This window comes from Bombina bombina, chromosome 5 (genome assembly GCF_027579735.1).
Source record: "Bombina bombina isolate aBomBom1 chromosome 5, aBomBom1.pri, whole genome shotgun sequence".
Classification (NCBI taxonomy): domain Eukaryota; kingdom Metazoa; phylum Chordata; class Amphibia; order Anura; family Bombinatoridae; genus Bombina; species Bombina bombina.
Window position 1 is genome coordinate 798564132 of NC_069503.1, and position 21893 is coordinate 798586024.

The following is a 21893-nucleotide window of genomic DNA, read 5'->3' on the forward strand; positions in this document are numbered from 1 at the left end:
TAGATTTTAAAGATCACTTAATCTTCCTGGAGAGTAAAATAAACTCATTGATGAAAAAATGGGAGAAGTTTCTATTATCCCATACATGTGATATACAAAGACAAATAATCTCTCCACTTCAGGATTCGCAGACATTTCAACAGTTAACTTTGTTAAATAAATATCAACATTTGGCGGCATGATTTTGCATAAAGAGAACCATGAATAATTCGTGAGGAGGGAAGTGGGGGAGAGGAGTTGGTTTTAATTATATATTTTTCTCTTCTTTTTGCTTTTTTTTATTTATATATATGTATCTGTATTGTTTGTAGTTAGAGTATATTATAAAGAAAAAAAGACCAAAAGTAAGACATACGATTTGAGGAAGATGATAAGTCAGCTACCCCTGTAATATTAAATTTTCTACAAGAAGGGTTTTCTTTGAAGTTGCAGAGTATCAGAGGGCCATCTGAATGATTGAGGAGGTAGAGTTTAAATAGGTAGGCAAAAATATATTTGAATACAGGAGGCTGATTTATAAGTGAAGACCTTATCTATATGAATTAGTACCCTACTACTGTAAATTCAAGGTAAGCACCCTGCGAGGTGAAATGTGAGCCTAAAATGTTGGGCTATATTTATGTTTTGGTATACCCTGCGAGGTGAAAGGTAAGCCGATTTGTAAGGCATTTATTTTTGCTTTTGGTAAATAAATAAAATTTTAAAAAAAAAAACATTGATGTGTGCTGCATTTCTCAAGTTGTTGAGAATCATTTCTTTAATCATTAAGACACAACATGAATACAGAAAAGTATTTTTGAGTCTTAGGGGCCGAATTATCAAGCTCCGAATGCTGACATTAATGCGCCCGATCCTATACGATCGGGCTGATTGACACCCCCTGCTAGCAGCCATGAATCTGCAGGGGGCGGCACTGCACAAGCAGTTCACAAGAACTGCTTGTGCAATGATAAATTTGTATTTAATCGCAGAGAAGCTTTTGATTTAATAAATTGCCTTCTCTGACTTGAACAGCAGTTGTTTGTGATTATTTACAGACTCTCTTCAATTTTATAATTTGGCCTGTATATTAGTAGTGCTGGATTAACTCATCTTTTTAATTTCTTATATTGGACACACATATATATATATATATATATATATATATATATATATATATATATATATATATATATATATATATACCGGTATATATATTTACATACAGACATATACATAATAAATAAATCTCTATGTTAAAATCTCTATGTTAAAGCCCTCATATCTTTGAGACCTTATAACTTTTTAATGCAATTTGTTTTAAATAATTTTTATTAGAGAGTGTTTTTTTGAGTTTAACTGTACTTTTCAATGTAATTTTAATATATTTTATGCAACTTTTTAGTCGAGCATTTAACCAGAGCTCAGAAGTCGCACAATCCTGAGGCGCATTAAATTCAATTGCGCTCGAGCTGACCTGTTTACTTTCAACTAGTAATATGTGCACTACTTTCGACATGCACAAAGAGCAGCGATAAACCCCTTATTGTATGGGAACTATCCAATCCGTGTGGTCAGCATAATAAGCATTAGCATAATTAGAATTATGCCTCCTCACTCCCAAATGCAAGTGTCATTTACGTAATCAGGATTCACTGATCACATGACCTACTGTACAACTGAAGCCCATGTGACACTATGAGCATGCTCAGCGTGTTTTAATAGCATTGAATTAAGATTTAGATATTTATTGAATAAAGAAGTACACAATCCAAATACATCTCTGAAGGATCACTTAAATAAAAATAATGAGCAAAAACACAGCATCCCTATGCTAGTTAGGTTAGAGCTCATCGTGTTTTATGGCAATTGTACTTACACAAGGAAAAGTATGGAATAGTGAAGTTTACAATTTAAATAGATTTCAGAAGGTTTAAATAATAAAACTCCTCCGTCACTCTACGGCTCCATCTACCTCCTACTGCTGGCATGCTCTGTGGGCGGTACAAGATAGTGCAGGTCATCTGAATAATAAAGCTTAAAGAATTTAAGGTGTGCATGTTCGATTACCGGTGACATCAGCGGTGATGAGTGCCTGCGTGGGGTACAGAGCGCATTCACAACAAAGGTACCCGGGTAGTCCTCCATGATAGGTAAAGTATAGTAACTATCATGGAGGGCTTGGAAATAATGATATATTTAACATAAAATTGTAAGAAAACAAAAAAAAATGCATATTACATTTCCCCTCATTCATAGCACTTTACTTAAAAAAATATTTTAAAAATGGGTTAACTGGCCTTTAATAAATGTAATAAACATTGCTAATAAATTATCACGTGATGCTCTTAAAATGCTGCTCAGTTTTCTTATTTTTCATAAGAAGTTAAAACCAGCATGCAATACAGATACACAAGCCGCAATGGAAGAGTATCTATGATGCTGCTTCACTTATAAAAGGCATTCCTACAAACTTGTTCAACATCATCCAATTGTCCTGAATTATAGTAAATGATCTTACTATAAATTACATACTGTGGGAGAGACAGGTCTGATCTGTTTTGTCAAAGCTGCTTGATACTTGGCTATCCTGTCATTTACCAATGTGATCTCCAGAAGATTAAAGTTTGCAAGGCTTTTCTGAGTGGCAAGCTTGGATATTGTACAGGGAGTGCAGAATTATTAGGCAAATGAGTATTTTGACCACATCATCCTCTTTATGCATGTTGTCTTACTCCAAGCTGTATAGGCTCGAAAGCCTACTACCAATTAAGCATATTAGGTGATGTGCATCTCTGTAATGAGAAGGGGTGTGGTCTAATGACATCAACACCCTATATCAGGTGTGCATAATTATTAGGCAACTTCCTTTCCTTTGGCAAAATGGGTCAAAAGAAGGACTTGACAGGCTCAGAAAAGTCAAAAATAGTGAGATATCTTGCAGAGGGATGCAGCACTCTTAAAATGGCAAAGCTTCTGAAGCGTGATCATCGAACAATCAAGAGTTTCATTCAAAATAGTCAACAGGGTCGCAAGAAGCGTGTGGAAAAACCAAGGCGCAAAATAACTGCCCATGAACTGAGAAAAGTCAAGCGTGCAGCTGCCAAGATGCCACTTGCCACCAGTTTGGCCATATTTCAGAGCTGCAACATCACTGGAGTGCCCAAAAACACAAGGTGTGCAATACTCAGAGACATTGCCAAGGTAAGAAAGGCTGAAAGACGACCACCAATGAACAAGACACACAAGCTGAAACGTTTAGACTGGGCCAAGAAATATCTCAAGACTGATTTTTCTAAGGTTTTATGGACTGATGAAATGAGAGTGAGTCTTGATGGGCCAGATGGATGGGCCCGTGGCTGTATTGGTAAAGGGCAGAGAGCTCCAGTCCGACTCAGACCCCAGCAAGGTGGAGGTGGGGTACTGGTTTGGGCTGGTATCATCAAAGATGAGCTTGTGGGGCCTTTTCGGGTTGAGGATGGAGTCAAGCTCAACTCCCAGTCCTACTGCCAGTTTCTGGAAGACACCTTCTTCAAGCAGTGGTACAGGAAGAAGTCTACATCCTTCAAGAAAAACATGATTTTCATGCATGACAATGCTCCATCACACGTGTCCAAGTACTCCACAGCGTGTCTGGCAAGAAAGGGTATAAAAGAAGAAAATCTAATGACATGGCCTCCTTGTTCACCTGATCTGAACCCCATTGAGAACCTTTGGTCCATCATCAAATGTGAGATTTACAAGGAGGGAAAACAGTACACCTCTCTGAACAGTGTCTGGGAGGCTGTGGTTGCTGCTGCACGCAATGTTGATGGTGAACAGATCAAAACACTGACATAATACATGGATGGCAGGCTTTTGAGTGTCCTTGCAAAGAAAGGTGGCTATATTGGTCACTGATTTGTTTTTGTTTTGTTTTTGAATGTCAGAAATGTATATTTGTGAATGTTGAGATGTTATATTGGTTTCACTGGTAAAAATAAATAATTGAAATGGATATATATTTGTTTTTTGTTAAGTTGCCTAATAATTATGCACAGTAATAGTCACCTGCACACACAGATATCCCCCTAAAATAGCTAAAACTAAAAACAAACTAAAAACTACTTCCAAAAATATTTAGCTTTGATATTAATGAGTTTTTTGGGTTCATTGAGAACATGGTTGTTGTTCAATAATAAAATTAATCCTCAAAAATACAACTTGCCTAATAATTCTGCACTCCCTGTAATATTAGGGGAACCACCACACCAGTTGAATGGTTTAATATGGCTGTATTCATCTTTATATTAGAATGAATATTATGCATGAAGACATATGCACAAGGCTGATGAGGATCTGTGATATTAGTGCAATTAATAGTGTTTTAGTTATTCACATGGGTCTATTTAACAAAGGCCGAATGGCCCCTGTTCCCCTTATTTCCGTGCAAGCCTTCAGGCTCACCGGAAACAGGAGTTAAGAATCAGCGGTCTTAAGACCGCTGCTCCTAAACTCATACGCCGCCTCTCATGTACGATCAGGCTGATTGACACCCCTTGCTAGCGGCCGCGAATCTGCAGGAGGCGGTTTTGCATCAACAGTTCACAAGAACTGCTGGTGCAATGATAAATGCTGACAGCATATGCTGTCGGCATTTATCGATGTGCGGTGGACATGGTTCGCTATAGCAGATCATGTCTGACCACACATATATAAATAGAACCCACAGTGTCTATTTAGCCAACCTCTCTGGTAAGGCTATGAAAAATCAATGAATCTGAAACAAGTGGGAGTGCATTACATTGATGTGTGCTTTGGCAGGTGAGGACGGGCTTCCGGAAGTGGGAGGAGCGGTGAGAGAGGCAGTGTGAGACGCGCGAAATCTGGCGTCCTGGAGGAGTGCGAGGTACCGCTCACCACCACCCACTACGATCCTTTTGGCCATAGGTGTAGAGCGAGACACGGCACCGGCCCTTAGCTGCTAAGTAATTGAGCAGCGGACATCGGGAGCCCCCTACAGCCGCCCAGGCCCAGTCGCTGGGGCCACAGCTTGTATACAATAACTTGGTGAGGACGGTAAGAAGGAGGATCTACCTTTACACTGGAGAGACCTAAAGCGATTCAGCTGTCAGAGAGACCTCAGGCTCTGAACTGAAGGGGATACGTTGCTGCAGGTCGACAAAGTGTAGATACAGGGCTGAGTGGAGACGTAGCTGAGGTACTCCCAGGACCCTAAGGCGGCCTGTGCTGGGGTGAGGTGGGTCATGCTGCCCCACTCCTAAACGGGTTGCCTGGGATAGGAGTTTCTTCATGTTGTAGTTAACCAGCCTTTAACCAGTGCTGAGAGAAAACCGAAGTCAGCATATAGACATTGAGGCCTTGCAGAAACCCAGGTAGAGGAACAAGGAGGGAACATCAAAAAAAGAAAAGGAGAAGAAAGTGCTTGCTTCCATCTACAAGTGCTCTTGGGCCCCACTCTACCAGTTTCTATCGTATCTGAATGAAGGGAAAGAGACTGATTCAAGAAAAGGACAGATAAGTACTTTCTGAATTTATTTATGTTGAAGATTTTCTGCTGTATACTCTTAAAAAGGGGGAATTTAAAAATACAGGGAGAGAGCACAAGGGGGAAAAAAAAAGAGAGAACTATCGCCTTTAAAGTCAATAAGGGGCAAATTGCTGGATATATCCATTAGTGGAGTTTTTTGTTTAAAAATTGCCTATTTTCTCTTTGCGGGTAAATGCTGCTCCCCCTAACTGTGGCAGATTGAAGATCCTGGTATTACTACATTTTGTTCGGGAAAAAGAGAGAAAAAAAAGAAAGGAAAGGGGGTCAAGACACTCTGGCGAATTCAGTATTGGGGACACTGGAAGTGATTCATCTGACTGATGAGACAAAGAACATTTCTCTGTTGCCAAGTTAAATAGTGCATGCTGTATTTTTGTTTTGTCTCTGCTTTTCATTAGTTTTTTCTGTTTTCTTTTTTTTTTTTTTTCTTTCTTTTTCTCTTTTTTTTTTCTGGGCTAAATAGGTGTGCTGCAGTGATTGCAGTGATTGGTGATGCAATTTAAAGAAGAAAAGGGAAAAAACAGGGTTAAAATATTAACTCAGTTGGAATTGGTATTTGCCTACCAATTGTAATGATATAAGTTATATAAAGGGTGCTATAATGGTACCACGCTAATTTCAGGGCCACTTTGCTTTTGTCCTTGTCCATATCACAGTGGGCAGGTAGAAGTGGAATCCTACTAGTACGCTTTTTTGGTAAAAACAAGCTAATACAAGGGAGACAGAGAAGATTCTAGGGAAACTGAACAAGATGTGGTATATAAAAGCTGAGCCGGTGGAAAATTGGTACTAGCTATTTTAAAATCATCTTTAAAACTTAGTGCAGGCAAAAGGAGACAGCCAAATCATATTTTGGGATATTGTATTTCAACTAGCGAGGTGGAAAAGATATTTTCTGGTACAATTACAGTAATTGGCAGGAGGTTGATAACTTCTATTCTTCTCTTTGTTTTCTTTGTGTAAATAGTTGTTGAGTTATGTAAACAAATTAGACTTCAGAGTTATCAAGAGTTCAAACTGTGGTCTTGACGGTTATATCAAGCCTATATAAAGAAGGAAGGAGAAGAGAGAAAGAAAGAGAAAGAAGGAAGGAAGGGGATAGGAAAAGGGCAGTGAGACTGGAAGAGGAGAGAGAGAAAGGAAAGAAGAAATCAAGATTATATATATATAGGCCTGTATAAAAACTGTGTTAAAGCTAAATAAGTTTGGATGAGTCTGTAAGATAACAGCAGTATTGCTAGAAATAAGCTTGGTCTGATTCTGAGGCAGGGATATTAGAGTGAGGAATATATCTTAGTAAGGTACTAAGAGAATTTGTATCTGTGTTGTATTTTTTTTTTTTTTTTTTTTTCCCTATTCCTCACGGTTACACTGAATTAGAGACTATTCACGTCAGTTTACAATACTGGCATTAACACTGTAGAAATACACTATATTTGACACCCTCTTTTTTTTTTTTTTTCCCTATTCCTCACGGTAACACTGAATTAGAGACTATTCACGTCAGTTTACAATACTGGCATTAACACTGTAGAAATACACTATATTTGACACCTTTTTTTTTTTTTTTTTCACTTGAATTATCACTAGGTTTAAATAGTTTTGTAAGCAGAGTTTTTCGAATAATCACTTATAGGGGTATTTACTCCCCCCTCCTCACAATCCCTCTCGTGTTTTTTTTTTTTTCTCTCAATATATATAGTTTGTATGAATGATCTATGGACAGATTCTTAGTAACTACAAAAAATATCTCAGAAAATATGCCACCTAAACAACCTAAAAAAACTCGCAACAGTATTGGTGCCCTTGATTTAGATCAAGCAGACAAAAACCCAAACATAAATCAAAATATTAATACTGAAAGTCTGGTAAAGCAAATTTCTGACATCTTCATGCCACAATTAGATAATATAAGAAAGGAGATTGTATCATTGTCTAATGAAGTTAAGCAGTTCTCCAATAGGCTCTCTGAAATGGAGAATAGAATATCTGATATAGACGATTTGCAATTTAGTCAACAAGCTACTCTTGACTCACAAGTAAAACTAATACAGAACATGCAAATGCATATTGACGACCTTGAAGACAGGTCTAGAAGGAACAATTTAAAATTTGTAGGCATACCAGAATTACAAGAATACGCAGATATTATGGAATTAATTTCTTCCGTAATACCTAAAGCACTGGGATTCCCCACAGACCAACTCCCATTACCTGTTGAGAGAGCTCATAGGGTAGGGGCAATTAAAAGGAAAGATAATTCCCAAGTGCTGAAGAGACCAATCATAGCAAGATTTTTAAATTTCCAGGACAAGCATAAACTCATTACTCTTTACCGCAAAGCTATCCCATTCGAAATACACAATAAACAGATTCTAATATTTCAGGATTTTTCTTCAGAGACGTTAAACAAAAGAAGAGAGATGTCACCCCTCTGTACTGAATTGATTGATTTAGGGATAAAAGCTACTATGATCTACCCTGCTAGACTCAAAATTTGGCAGAATTCTGAGATTATCTTGATAGACAAAACAGAAGAAGCTAAACAGTTTATTAAAAATATTAGGCATGCACAAAGTCCTGTTGTATAAGAACAATATGGCAAGCAGGAAATATATAAGTTTACAAGCTGAAAGACGATGTATGTTTGTTTGTAGGTATGTCTGGTGTTTTTTTTTTTTTTTTTTTCCTCTCCTTCTCCTCTACTCCTCCCCTCACGCCCACTCTACTTTTTAGCTATTAATGTTCAGTATGGCTTTATCAAAATATGCTAAAGAGACAAATGAAAAAAACAATTAAAATTCTATCCTGGAACGTGGGGGGAATTAACTCGCCCATAAAGAGGAAAAGAATAATATATCAGCTGAAGAAATCCGCCCCCGATATAACACTAGTACAAGAGACACATCTGAATCAGATAGAATCAGCCAAATTAAGAATGGGATGGATTGGTGAGGTAGTAGCAGCCCCGGCGGTTGTTAAAAAAAGAGGAGTAGCCTGCCTCTTTAATAAAAATTTAGACTATCAGATTAAATCTCAGATAATAGATAAGGAAGGCAGGTTTTTAATTCTAAACTTATATATACAAGAATGTAGGTTTACCATTTGTAATATCTATGCTCCAAATGAGCACTCTCCACTGTTTTGGAAGAATCTCTTTGCCAAACTTTTAGACTTTATAGATTCAGAGTTAATAATTGGGGGGGATTTTAATAGTGTAATCAATCCATATCTGGATCATTATAAACATACACAGGTTAATAGATATCGTAGGGAAGCAGAAGGTTTAAGTAAATTTGTTAAAAGTCTGAAACTGAGGGATGTATGGAGGCTACAGCACCCAGATGAGAGGGCATATACGTGTGAATCAAAATCACACAAAAAATTTTCAAGAATTGACATGTTTTTAATTAGTGAATCACTTTTAGGCGCTGAGATTAGGACAGATATTGCTAATATCGTGATCTCTGATCACGCTATTATTTCTTTAGTACTAAGCCAGTATAAGACTGAACAGAGTAAAAAGTTGGGTTTTTTCTTTCCCTCTTTCTTAGTATCTAATATTAAATGTAGAAATTGGATGCAAGCTAAATGGAGAGAGTTTTTCTATTTTAATAAAAATTATCTTTCGAAGATAGAAACATTCTGGGAGACCTTAAAAGCCTTTTTCAGAGGACAGATCAAGTCCTATATGATAGCAAGAAAGAAAGCTATAGGCAAGAGGGAGATACAACTAGCTAACCAGCTAAAAAACAAGTATGCAAAATATCTAGAAAATCCCAGCAAGCAAAACTGGTCTAATTATCAGAATGCGAAGCTAGAGAGAGAAACCTTTATAAATCAACAGGTATCAAAATCTGATGTTAATAACTACTTAAGATTTAAGAGATTCTCACCTAAATTAGCTAAATCTATGGCCAACCTAGTAAAAAGCAAGAAAAGAAATAATTTTATTGGAGCCATTAAGGTTAAAGACCAGAGATATATCTCTCCGAAAGAAATTTTATCACAGTTTCATAATTACTTTCAAACAATATACGCGCCTGATAAAATTGACCTTGAAGCAAAAAAGAATTTTTGGAAAAAGATTATTACTCCAAGGATTAGTGCAGATCAGCTTGAAGTACTGAATAAAGAGATAACGGAGGAGGAAATTGCCTTGGCAATAAAAAAAGCTGCCAATGGCAAAGCTCCAGGCCCAGATCTAATTCCAGTAGAATTTTATAAAATATTGGAGGAGGATGTCGTTCGCATTTTGGGGAGATTATTCAATAGTTATTTTGTGGAAAACGTTAAACCCTCATTTGCCGTTTTCAGCGGCAAATGTAACTTTAATACATAAAAAGGACAAGGACATAGAATGTATGGACTCTTATCGTCCAATCTCCCTATTGAATTCCGACTATAAACTTATGGCTAGTATTCTAGCAAACAGACTTAAAAGTATCATAGGGGATATTATACACACAGACCAAACTGGATTTATGCCAGGCAGGACCTCACAGAAAAATATTAGAACTGCCATGTTTTTAATAGAGCAGGCATTAACTGGAAAGAGAAAAAAAGAAAAACAAGACTTAGATTTTGCCCTACTGACAGTCGATGCCCATAAGGCTTTTGATAGTATTACTTGGGATCACCTATTCTCAGCATTGAACAGTTTTGGGATAATGGGAAATTTTTCAAACTTCATCAAATTAATCTATCAGGACCCTATCTCTTACATATTAGTTAATGGCCTGAGTTCTCCAGGGGTTACACTCCAGAAAGGAACAAGACAAGGGTGTCCATTGTCACCATTACTCTTTAATATTTCATTAGAACCCCTGGCAATTAGATGTAGGAACAGATTAGAAGGTGTCTTATCATGTGATAAAAGATATGTTTTGTCTCTATATGCGGACGACATCCTCTTCTATATTTGTAATTCCAGAGTTAATATACCACTGATAACTAGAATAATTGATGAATTCAGTAAATTCTCAGGATACAAAATCAACTTAAAGAAATCCGAGATTTTGTGGATTATTAAAAAAAGAAATAGTTTGCTTGATAACCCATTTAAACTTGCAGAAGGGAAGATTAAGTATTTAGGGATTATTCTATCAAAGAATTTAGACGACTGGTACAGCTTAAATTATGCACCTATCTGGCTGAAATGTAGTGATTCCTTAAAAACCTGGGCTAAACTCCCACTCTCTCTATCAGCAAAAGTATTACTTATTAAAATGATGCTTTTCCCAAAAATTTTATTCCTCATGCAAAATATACCAGTGTTTATTCGAGCTAAAGATATTCAAAAATTTAATTCTGAATGTTCTCAGTTTTTTTGGGGTAAGGGGAAACCACGGATAGGACTTAAAAATCTGGCTCATCTGACAACTGATGCCGGATTCGCCCTCCCTAATTTAAAAATATATAACTTGGTCTGTCTGGCAAAAATAGCGCTAGATTGGATATCAGGGGTAGAATATGTAACTAATTACCAAAATGAGGAAAAGGCGATAGCCCCCCTTTCCTTGAAAGCTGTATTACATTATTCAGTTTCAAGACCAATGGAAAAAGCTAAGTATAAGTACACAATTCAAAACATCACTGTGGCATGGAAAAAAATATGCCAAATGCTGCAAGTAAACTTTAAAATATCACAGTATTTACCTATCAGGGGGAATCCCGACTTTATAAGCGGGATGGAATCAAGTGTATTTCGTGATTGGACTAGGAAAGGACTAGTATGGATCACCCAGCTAATTGATTATCAAACAATGACTGTTAAACCTTTTGAAATTCTGTCCAAAGAATTTAAGTTGGAAAAAAGACAATTTTATGCGTATTTACAGGTACGACATTTTATTGATAGTAATAATCTAACAACGGAAAGCCTAAATAATATGAAAGACATAGACACATTTATTAGAATTTATGGTGCAGGGAATCACTCCATTTCCTACATGTATAGAACTATTATGTCTTTACAGGCTAAAGCCAAAATTAGAATACTCCATGCAAAGTGGTGTGAAGATGTCAGGGAGATTAATTTAGATCATTTTAGGAAAAGCTTAGTCCTGATCACAGACTTCTCCCGAGAGATCTCATTCAGAGAATCCCACATTAAATTATTAAACAGAGCATATCTTACTCCTCGTTCGATGTCGAGGTGGAAGAATGCGCAACCTATTAAATGTACAAGATGTAGTGCCTTAGACACCGATTTGATACATGCTTTTTTTTCTTGTCCTAAAATATATAATTTTTGGTGTAAGGTAGAATATTGGCTAAACAAATTTATACCGATTAAAATAAAGTTAAGCCTAGAATTAGTAATATTTCTTGCACAACAGACAGAAATCTGCAATAAACAACTAATTAACACAGCTATCTTGGTAGCAAGACAACTAATTCTCAGAAATTGGAAAGCAAAGAACGCACCTAGTATAGCTACATTCGCAAAGGAAATGTTACTTCAAATGACACTAGATTTTAAAGATCACTTAATCTTCCTGGAGAGTAAAATAAACTCATTGATGAAAAAATGGGAGAAGTTTCTATTATCCCATACATGTGATATACAAAGACAAATAATCTCTCCACTTCAGGATTCGCAGACATTTCAACAGTTAACTTTGTTAAATAAATATCAACATTTGGCGGCATGATTTTGCATAAAGAGAACCATGAATAATTCGTGAGGAGGGAAGTGGGGGAGAGGAGTTGGTTTTAATTATATATATTTTTTTTTTCTCTTCTTTTTGCTTTTTTTTATTTATATATATGTATCTGTATTGTTTGTAGTTAGAGTATATTATAAAGAAAAAAAGACCAAAAGTAAGACATACGATTTGAGGAAGATGATAGACAAGTCAGCTACCCCTGTAATATTAAATTTTCTACAAGAAGGGTTTTCTTTGAAGTTGCAGAGTATCAGAGGGCCATCTGAATGATTGAGGAGGTAGAGTTTAAATAGGTAGGCAAAAATATATTTGAATACAGGAGGCTGATTTATAAGTGAAGACCTTATCTATATGAATTAGTACCCTACTACTGTAAATTCAAGGTAAGCACCCTGCGAGGTGAAATGTGAGCCTAAAATGTTGGGCTATATTTATGTTTTGGTATACCCTGCGAGGTGAAAGGTAAGCCGATTTGTAAGGCATTTATTTTTGCTTTTGGTAAATAAATAAAATTTAAAAAAAAAAAACATTGATGTGTGCTGCATTTCTCAAGTTGTTGAGAATCATTTCTTTAATCATTAAGACACAACATGAATACAGAAAAGTATTTTTGAGTCTTAGGGGCCGAATTATCAAGCTCCGAATGCTGACATTAATGCGCCCGATCCTATACGATCGGGCTGATTGACACCCCCTGCTAGCAGCCATGAATCTGCAGGGGGCGGCACTGCACAAGCAGTTCACAAGAACTGCTTGTGCAATGATAAATGCAGACAGCGTATGCTGTCTACATTTATCGATGTGCGTCGGTCATGATACGCTACATCGTATCATGTCTGCTCGCAATTTCATAAATCGGCCCCATAGAGTTCAATGTAAATAAAAGGTAATGTACATTGTACCTGAGGTTTATGGATAATTTTCTCTGATACTCTGATATATCATATTGCAGTATATCAGCAGATTTTTTTCTAAGGGCAATAACATAGTCTTACAGTTTAAAGCAAAATAGTAAAATAAATGTTACTTTGTGGAATACAATAGTGTGTTTTGTGTTGGTAACATATAGCAATATATAATACAATATTTTTAAACCCTATCATTAAAGGGACACTCAAGTCAAATTAAACTTTAATGATTCAGATAGAGCAGGCAATTTTAAACAACTTTCCAATTTACTTCCATTAATAATATGCGCACAGCGTTTTTATATTTATACTTTTTGAGTCACCAGCTCCTATTGAGCATGTGCACAAATTCACAGAATATACATATAAGCATTAGTAATTGGCTGAAGGCTGTCACATGGTGCAGAGGGAGTGGAAATATAAATAACTAGAATTTCTCAGAAAAAAATCTACTACTCATTTGAAGTTCAGATTAAGTGCTATTGCTTTGCCTGTTTATCATGCATTTGTTAATTAAGCAAATCTACTGTATTTATTGGTCCTTAATCCAGTAAACTAGAGACCTGGGGCTCCATTTATCATGCTGTGAAGATAATAAAAGCAAACCTGCAGCCTATAGTTAAGACCACTGTTTCTTAAAATCTACTCAACCTCAAAGGTAGCAGATTAAAATCACCTAGAACAATGGGGTAATAAATTAAAATATTGTTTGATTTTCTATATTCTCTGCCATGCATATTTCTTGAAAAGTCCAAGAGAGGCATGTGGATATTTTCTGTTATTGATTCACCTCAATGTTTATTAATCTATAATTATGGTGTCCTCTTTATGTGTGTCATTTACTGCCTGGGAGGTTTAAAATTGACCTCTTCTCACCTAAAGAAGGACTGTTGTAAATGTGGGGTTTATATTATGCATTTTTGTTCCTTTTAATTTCTGTTCCTCTTGTCTTCAAGATGCCCCCCAGTACATTTGCAAAATCTAATTTTAAAAAATCACCCTAGATTGATCCAACTGATCTGGCTGCTTATGCAATGATAAATGTGGGCAGCATGATGCTGTCTTTTTACCACGATCACAGGTGGAAAGGTTCCCTATTGGGAGACATTGTCCATCCAGATTTTAAAAATGTTATTAACCCCTTAATGACCACAGCACTTTTCCATTTTCTGTCCGTTTGGGACCAAGGCTATTTTTACATTTCTGCGGTGTTTGTGTTTAGCTGTAATTTTCCTCTTACTCATTTACTGTACCCACACATATTATATACCGTTTTTCTCGCCATTAAATGGACTTTCTAAAGATACCATTATTTTCATCATATCTTATCATTTACTATAAAAAAAAATATAAAATATGAGGAAAAAAATCGAAAAAAACACATTTTTTCTAACTTTGACCCCCAAAATCTGTTACATATCTACAACCACCAAAAAACACCCATGCTAAATAGTTTCAAAATTTTATCCTGAGTTTAGAAATACCAAATGTTTACATGTTCTTTGCTTTTTTTGTAACTTATAGGGCCATAAATACAAGTAGCACTTTGCTATTTCCAAACCATTTTTTTTCAAAATTAGTGCTAGTTACATTAGAACACTGATATCTTTCAGGAATCTCTGAATATCCATTGACATGTATATATTTTTTTTTAGTAGACAACCCAAAGTATTGATCTAGGCCCATTTTGGTATATTTCATGGCACCATTTTACCACCAAATGCGATCAAATACAAAAAATCGTTCACTTTTTTACAAATTTTTTACAAACTTTTGGTTTCTCACTGAAATTATTTGCAAACCGCTTGTGCAATTATGGCATAAATGGTTGTAAATTCTTCTCTGGGATCCCCTTTGTTCAGAAATAGCAGACATATATGGCTTTAGCATTGCTTTTTGGTAATTAGAAGGCCGCTAAATGCCACTGCGCACCACACGTGTATTATGCCCAGCAATGAAGGGGTTAATTAGGGAGCATGTAGGGAGCATTTTGGGGTAATTTTAGCTTTAGTGTAGTGTAGTAGACAACCCCAACTATTGATCTAGGCCCATTTTGGTATATTTCATGCCACCATTTCACCGCCAAATGCAATCAAATAAAAAAAAAACGTTAACTTTTTCACAATTTTAGGTTTCTCACTGAAATCATTTACAAACAGCTTATGCAATTATGGCACAAATGGTTGTAAATGTTTCTCTGGGATCCCCTTTGTTCAGAAATAGCAGACATATATGGCTTTGGCGATGCTTTTTGGTAATTAGAAGGCCGCTAAATGCTGCTGCGCGTGTATTATGTCTAGCAGTGAAGGGGTTAATTATGTAGCTTGTAGGGAACTTGCAGGCTTAATTTTAGCTTTAGTGTAGAGCTCAGCCTCCCACCTGAAACATCAGACCCCCTGATGCCTCCCAAATAGCTCTCTTCCCTCCCCCACCCCACAATTGTCCCCGCCATCTTAAGTACTGGCAGAAACTCTGCCAGTACTAAAATAAAAGGTATATTTGGGCTTTTTTGAGTTTTTTTTTTAGCATATTTACATATGCTGCTGTGTAGGATCCCCCCTTAGCCCCCAACCTCACAGATCCCCCACCAAACAGCTCTCTAACCCTCCCCCTCTGCCTTAATGGGCGCCATCTTGGGTACTGGCAGCTGTCTGCCAGTACCCAGTTTAGAACAAAAATGTGCTTTTTTTTTAAGAAAAATCCCTTTTTCTGTAGTGTAGCTCCCCCCACACCCAAGAACAACCCCCCACCCCTCCAAGATCCCTTTTACTGAAGTTTATTTGTTTTTTAATTTGTCCCTTTTCCCCCACAGTTACAATCTAATTTTCTGTAGTATAGCGGTTCCCACCCGCTCCCGCCCCGTGCACGCGCCCGCCCGCCACCCTCTGTGCACGCGCGCGCGCCCGTGCGCGCCCCCGTCAGCTCCGGCCCCGATCCCGCCCCCCTCCACCTTATACGGCCCATCGATGGCCGCCCACCCGCCTCCCAAGTCAGCTCCCACCCACCAACGTTACCGGCCACCGATGTCCGGTGCAGAGAGGGCCACAGAGTGGCTCTCTCTGCATCGGATGGCCATGCAGGGTTATTGCAGGATGCCTCCATATCGAGGCATCACTGCAATAACCGGAAAGCAGCTGGAAGCGAGCAGGATCGCTTCCAGCTGCTTTCCACACTGAGGACGTGCAGGGTACGTTCTCAGGCATTAACTGCCTTTTTTCTGAGGACGTACCCTGCACGTCCTCAGTCGTTAAGGGGTTAAATAATGTTTTTTTTACAAAAATTGTATTATATAATGTTTGATATGGTCTATTTGAAATGTATTATATTGTTAATAGACAACAGATACATTTATCACAACAGAACTCAGCTACATAAAAATAAAATACAGAACAGAATTGTGTCTTTTTAAAATGTCATAAAAGAATTAAATGCCTTCCAAATATTTTGAAAATCTCAAATCCGTAACTTTCATTGTGTGTCATGATGTATACATTTATATAGTTTTACATTTTCTACACAGATTATTGGCACTTCATGGAAGCTTAGTGTGTGTAGCAGACAGTATTAAGTAGTTGTATTTTTAGAAATGATAATGGATTAAATGTACAAAAAGTTCTTAAGAGAATAAGAAACATTAAAGTGAAGAAAAACCAAGATTCTGTTTTTATTAAAAAGCAAAGAAGTGTTACTAAATAAGTTAGGGATTAAAGAGGTGGCAATCATTCTACTTATCCATGTTATTATGCAAAATTGTATGAGTTAAAGAAATAATGTATGGTTAGAAATAAAGATTACATTTTGCAATATAGAGCATGCCTTTTCTTAACCCTTTGGGGCATATTTATCAAGCTCCATATATAGCATGATGCCCCGTGTTTCTGGCGAGCCTTCAGGCTAAAGACCGCTGCTCCATAACCTGTCCGCCTGCTCTGAGGCGGCGGACAGACATTTCCAGAAATCAACCCGATCTCATATGATCGGGTTGATTGACACCCCTTGCTAGTGCCTGAAAATTTGCAGGGGGCGGCATTGCACCAGCAGTTCACAAGAACTGCTGGTGCAATGATAAATGCAGACAGCATATGCTGTTGCATTTATTGATGTGCATCGGACATGATCCACTATATCACACAATTATAATTCGGCCCCTTTGAGTGCTAAGCACTTTCCCACCTGGGTGCTAAGCTGTTTTAAGTTTGTTTGTTTTTAACTTTTTTTTTCCCAGATCCCCAAGTCTTACACTTTTGGAAAGGTTAGGCGATTACCTTTCTAATGGTGGGTCTTGGGGGTCTGTAGCTGCTTAGATGCATGAGATACAGGCTTCTAAACAGCATGCCCCCTTTTCCAATACTTAACATTGTAATTTTGTTAATAAAGTTGCGCAGTGACGTCATCATGCAAAACGGGAAGCCCCGGCGGTGCCTGTCACTATACAGGCATGATCGCTGGGGTAGGAGCAGATGTGAGACCCCAGATCTCCCTCAAGGTGGGAGAGTGCTAGTGACGGCTCTGAGCCGTCGTTAGCACCAAAGTGGGAAACTCTGCGATGGTTTAAAGCCGTCATTAGCATTCAAAGGGTTAAACTATGTTAAATTTGTAATTCAACTGTCTGTAATAGGCTAACATTTTACATGTTTACTCTCTGCATAGTATTCAGTGAGTTTTAGTCCTATATTCATTTGATGAAAAAGTATTATAGCCAAAATAAATTATCCTTGCGACAATCCATCTTGAATGCTGACAGGACAATTAGGTGAACCAATTAGCTACCAGACAAAAGTCAAATGGCAGATACAGAGCATGCAAAGCTCAAACCAAAAATACAGTACAGGTAGCCTTCAATTTACACTGGGGTTAGGTTCCAGAAGGAATGGTTGTAAATAGAAACCATTGTAAATTGAAACCCAGATTACACTGTAAGTAAGCTATTCTATGCATTCCAGTCTGTACTGATTTATAGGCACCCTCACCTCAAGTAGCTGGGTTAAAAGAAGCAAGGGAAGTTTCCCTCACAGCTGCTAGATCTTGTTGCTTTGAAAGCTGCTCGATAGCTCAGGTCTGATTTGTTCACACAGATTAATTTCAGCCTGCTTGGTTTGCAATTCTTTGCTGCAACACAATCAGACAGCTCCACCTACTGAACTGCCCTTATTTTAATCAATGTGCTGCTTCAATAGCAGTCACATTACTGAAAATAAAGGGCGTTATTCTGAACCGGTGCAAATTGAACCGGAGCAAAAGGAGGGCCACCTGTATTTAGAATGAATAAATTGGGCTTTAACATGTCAGTGATCCGCAGTTAAATGGGTCTAAAATGAAGAAAAAAATGTATGTCATCCATGTTAAAGTACACTATTTAAAAGTTTTTGCATTCATATTACCAGTTAGTGAACCTTTGTTTTCCATATATATATGTACAGAAAGAGAACCGCTCTCTCAATAATGAACAACAGTTCAGTAACTTGTTCTATGGCAATTTACCACCTGGGAACAGTGAAGTTCAGCCATATTGTCACATCTTTCATTGCGAATGCTCTACATGCCTTAGCTAGGGCTACCAATTCAGCTGCTTGTGCTGACACAAATGGCAAGAAACCAGCCATAATCCTATGTTAGGCAACTGTACCACGGCAAAACCTGTATGATAAACACCATCAGCAGGTTTAGAACATGACCCATCTACAAAAACATCTCCCTTCTCTAGTGGAGTTGTTTGTAAATCAAGGCGAGGGGATGTCTCAGTGTGTATAGTGTCTATGCAGTTGTGGTCATCAATGTGTTCTAAAGGGCCATTTTATATCAATACATGTAAAAAAGGTGCTGGGCAGTAGATGTGAGTATTGTTTCATAGCCTGACCTCCTTTGTGCAGTCATGTGTTGTTTAGTGAGTTTGTTTAACACTTACAAGACTTGATGTGATGTATGCAATGTTAAAGGATGTGATAGTGCCAATGTTTGTGCCAACTCAACCATAAGGGCGCAGTCTGCAGTAGCTCTTAAGCATGCTGGCATACCCTGTACCACCGTTGGTAACAATTTTCAATAAAATGCTACCGCTATGTACCAATTACTGTGTTCCTGAGCCATGACCCCTGCTGCTGTACCTCCCCATTCTAAGCAATACAGTTGAAATGGTAGGCGATAGTTTGGTAAGTCTAAGGCGGGTGCGGAACAGAGTGCCTGCTTGAGGGTGCAGTAGGCTTCATCAAGAGCCTTAGTCCATTTGTTTTGTTATGGTTCATATTGATCTGTAACTGAGCATAAAATATGGTCATAATATGAACAGTCGGTATCCATTGCCTGCAGTAACTAACCATACCCAAAAAGGATAACATTGCTTCCTTTGTCTTTAGTTTAGGAAGAGCCATTAGAGCCTTAACTCTTTCAGGGGACAACAGTCTTTTGGCTGCTGATAGAAAAAAACCCAGGTATTTTACTTGTGGAAGACAAAACTGCATTTTTCTCAAAGTTACTTTCTGCCCTGCATCTGCTAAGTGCTGGAGCAGATGGAGAGAGTCAGTTTTATAAGTCTGTTCATCAGTGCTGCACAACAACAAATCATCCACATACTGTATCAATGTGGAACCTCAAGGAGGTGTCCAAGATTCTAGGGTCTTACGGACTACAGCTGAGTATGCAGCGGGGGAATCTATAAAGTCCATAGGCAATCTATTCCACATATACTGATCCCCTAAGTACATGAAACTAAACAACGGTTTAGTGTTGAGATGCACAGGGATGCTAAAGAATGCACTGCAGAGATTAATGGCCATAAAATAAATTGCACTGCTTGGTATGGCTGTTAAAATGGCATTTAAGTCTAGCACTATCAGGACAAGTGGTTGCACTAGGGCATTTACTGCTCGCAAGACTTGTGTGAATCTGTATTCTTTACCACCAGCTTTAGGAATTGGTGTATTGTATGATGACAGTGTACGTTCAATAATACCCTTAGATAATAGTTCCTTAATTACAGGAGCTATTCCCTGTTCCTTTTCCTTTGAAAAGGGGTATTGTTTAACATACACTGGTTTTGCATCTGGGTTGAGAATGGCTTGATATGTTGTGCATGAAATGAAACCTGGATCATTAGACCCAGTGTCCCATAAATCATGTGGTAATTCACTGAGTGCATCTGGACTATCTTTAGTGAGGTGTGAAGCAAGGGAAAATGCACTAGGCTCTAGCTGGACAGGTATAATCTTTGGAGTGTGCATAAAACTACCCATGCCATATTTCCAAACCCATAAGTGTGTGGGTGACTTTAAGTATGCTGGTGTGAAAACAACTGTCACTTTACACATTATCCTGATTAAAATTGTCAGTAATCCATAGTCTATGAAAATCCTGTATCACAATTTTGTCAGGGTGTGAAGCATTCTCAAAAACTTTCTCAAGAGTCCGTAAGCTGTCAGAGTCAAGGTACAGTTGTTTAGTAAGGACAGGTTCAGATTCAGCTGAAAAATGTCCCAAGGAGTGGCAACATGTAGTCCACCCCTAAAATCAAAAGTAACAGACATTTGCATTTTGGCCATTTAATCCCTTCCCAAAAGGTTAACAGGACTATTGGGTATTATGCGGAAGGCATAAGTAAACCTGGTTGAAGTGCTTTCATTTAGGACACATATTTGGGACTCCCCCTATGCCAACAGATTTTTTCCATGTTTTAGTTACTGGCCCATGGTAATTTCTAGCAGAAATGCTAGATTTTGTTGATCCAGTATCTACTAAAAAATCATGTGGGACACCTTGCACAACTAGGGACATCAATGTTAAATTCTGCCAATGATAAGACAATTAAGCCATATAACATGTGAGAAGTCCCATCTGCTGGAATTCTGAGGGGGTTATTATTCCAATTATTCTGATAATTCTTTGGGCGTGGGCAGTTTTGTTGCCAATGATCAGTAGCCTCACAATTCCAGCAAGGTATGTCTGAGGAAGCATTTACACCTCCACCCCTGTTACCATTCCACTGAGGTCTTCCTCTCCCTATACCTCTAAAACCTCTGCCCGATCCCCTACCTCTAGCTGAATTATTAAACATACTCTCTTCTACTTTCTCATTGCACCCAAGTTTGCTGAATCTTTTTCTCGCTTAACCTTTTCAAACTCTTCCACTTTCATACCATGTATACCTGAAATTGTCTGTCTAATCATTTGCACAGTTTGTAAATGCATATTATTCATCATATGTTGCACACACAATTTCCCTAAATCTCCTTTCATCTCGAAACAACATTCCTATCTCCAACAATAACCAAATATTTTAATAAACTCAGACACCTGTTCACCTGGTCTCTGCTTGCATGCACATGCCTTTGTGATATCTTTCTGATCACCATGCTGATTCTTAAAAAATGTCTCAATCGCCTCCCACATATCATTCACAACTCTAGAATCTCTCCACACATAAATACTTCCATCCAGAGTATCATACTGAGTGTCAAAATACCTATACATTTTAGAAAAATCTAAATCTGCATATTTTGTAATCACATTTAACAGAAACCGATAATGAGGACCACCCAGACACATATCGTTTGTGATTCTTTTAAGATATGTAATAGCTCCCATAGGGTGCTTCACAGGGTCAGGGCATTACAGTGCCCAATCCATCAAATGCTCTGAGTCAGGGGCTCTAATCATGGTTTGCTCACCTATAGTTACAAATGGAGCTTCAGTGACAGTTTCTTCCTTTTGTGTTTGTGATCTTGTGTGCGCTCTTGGGCCCTCTTCTGCACCCTTCAAAACTCTGGTTACTGTTTTAAGTTTTTTTGGAGT

At 37.8% G+C, this 21893-nt stretch overlaps 1 long non-coding RNA gene across 1 annotated transcript in view; it reads left to right on the forward strand.

Annotated features, from left to right (window-relative positions):
• The window catches only part of LOC128659511 (uncharacterized), a 210990-nt gene that overhangs the window by 50341 nt on the left and 138756 nt on the right, over window positions 1-21893 (forward strand). The window lies entirely within an intron of this gene.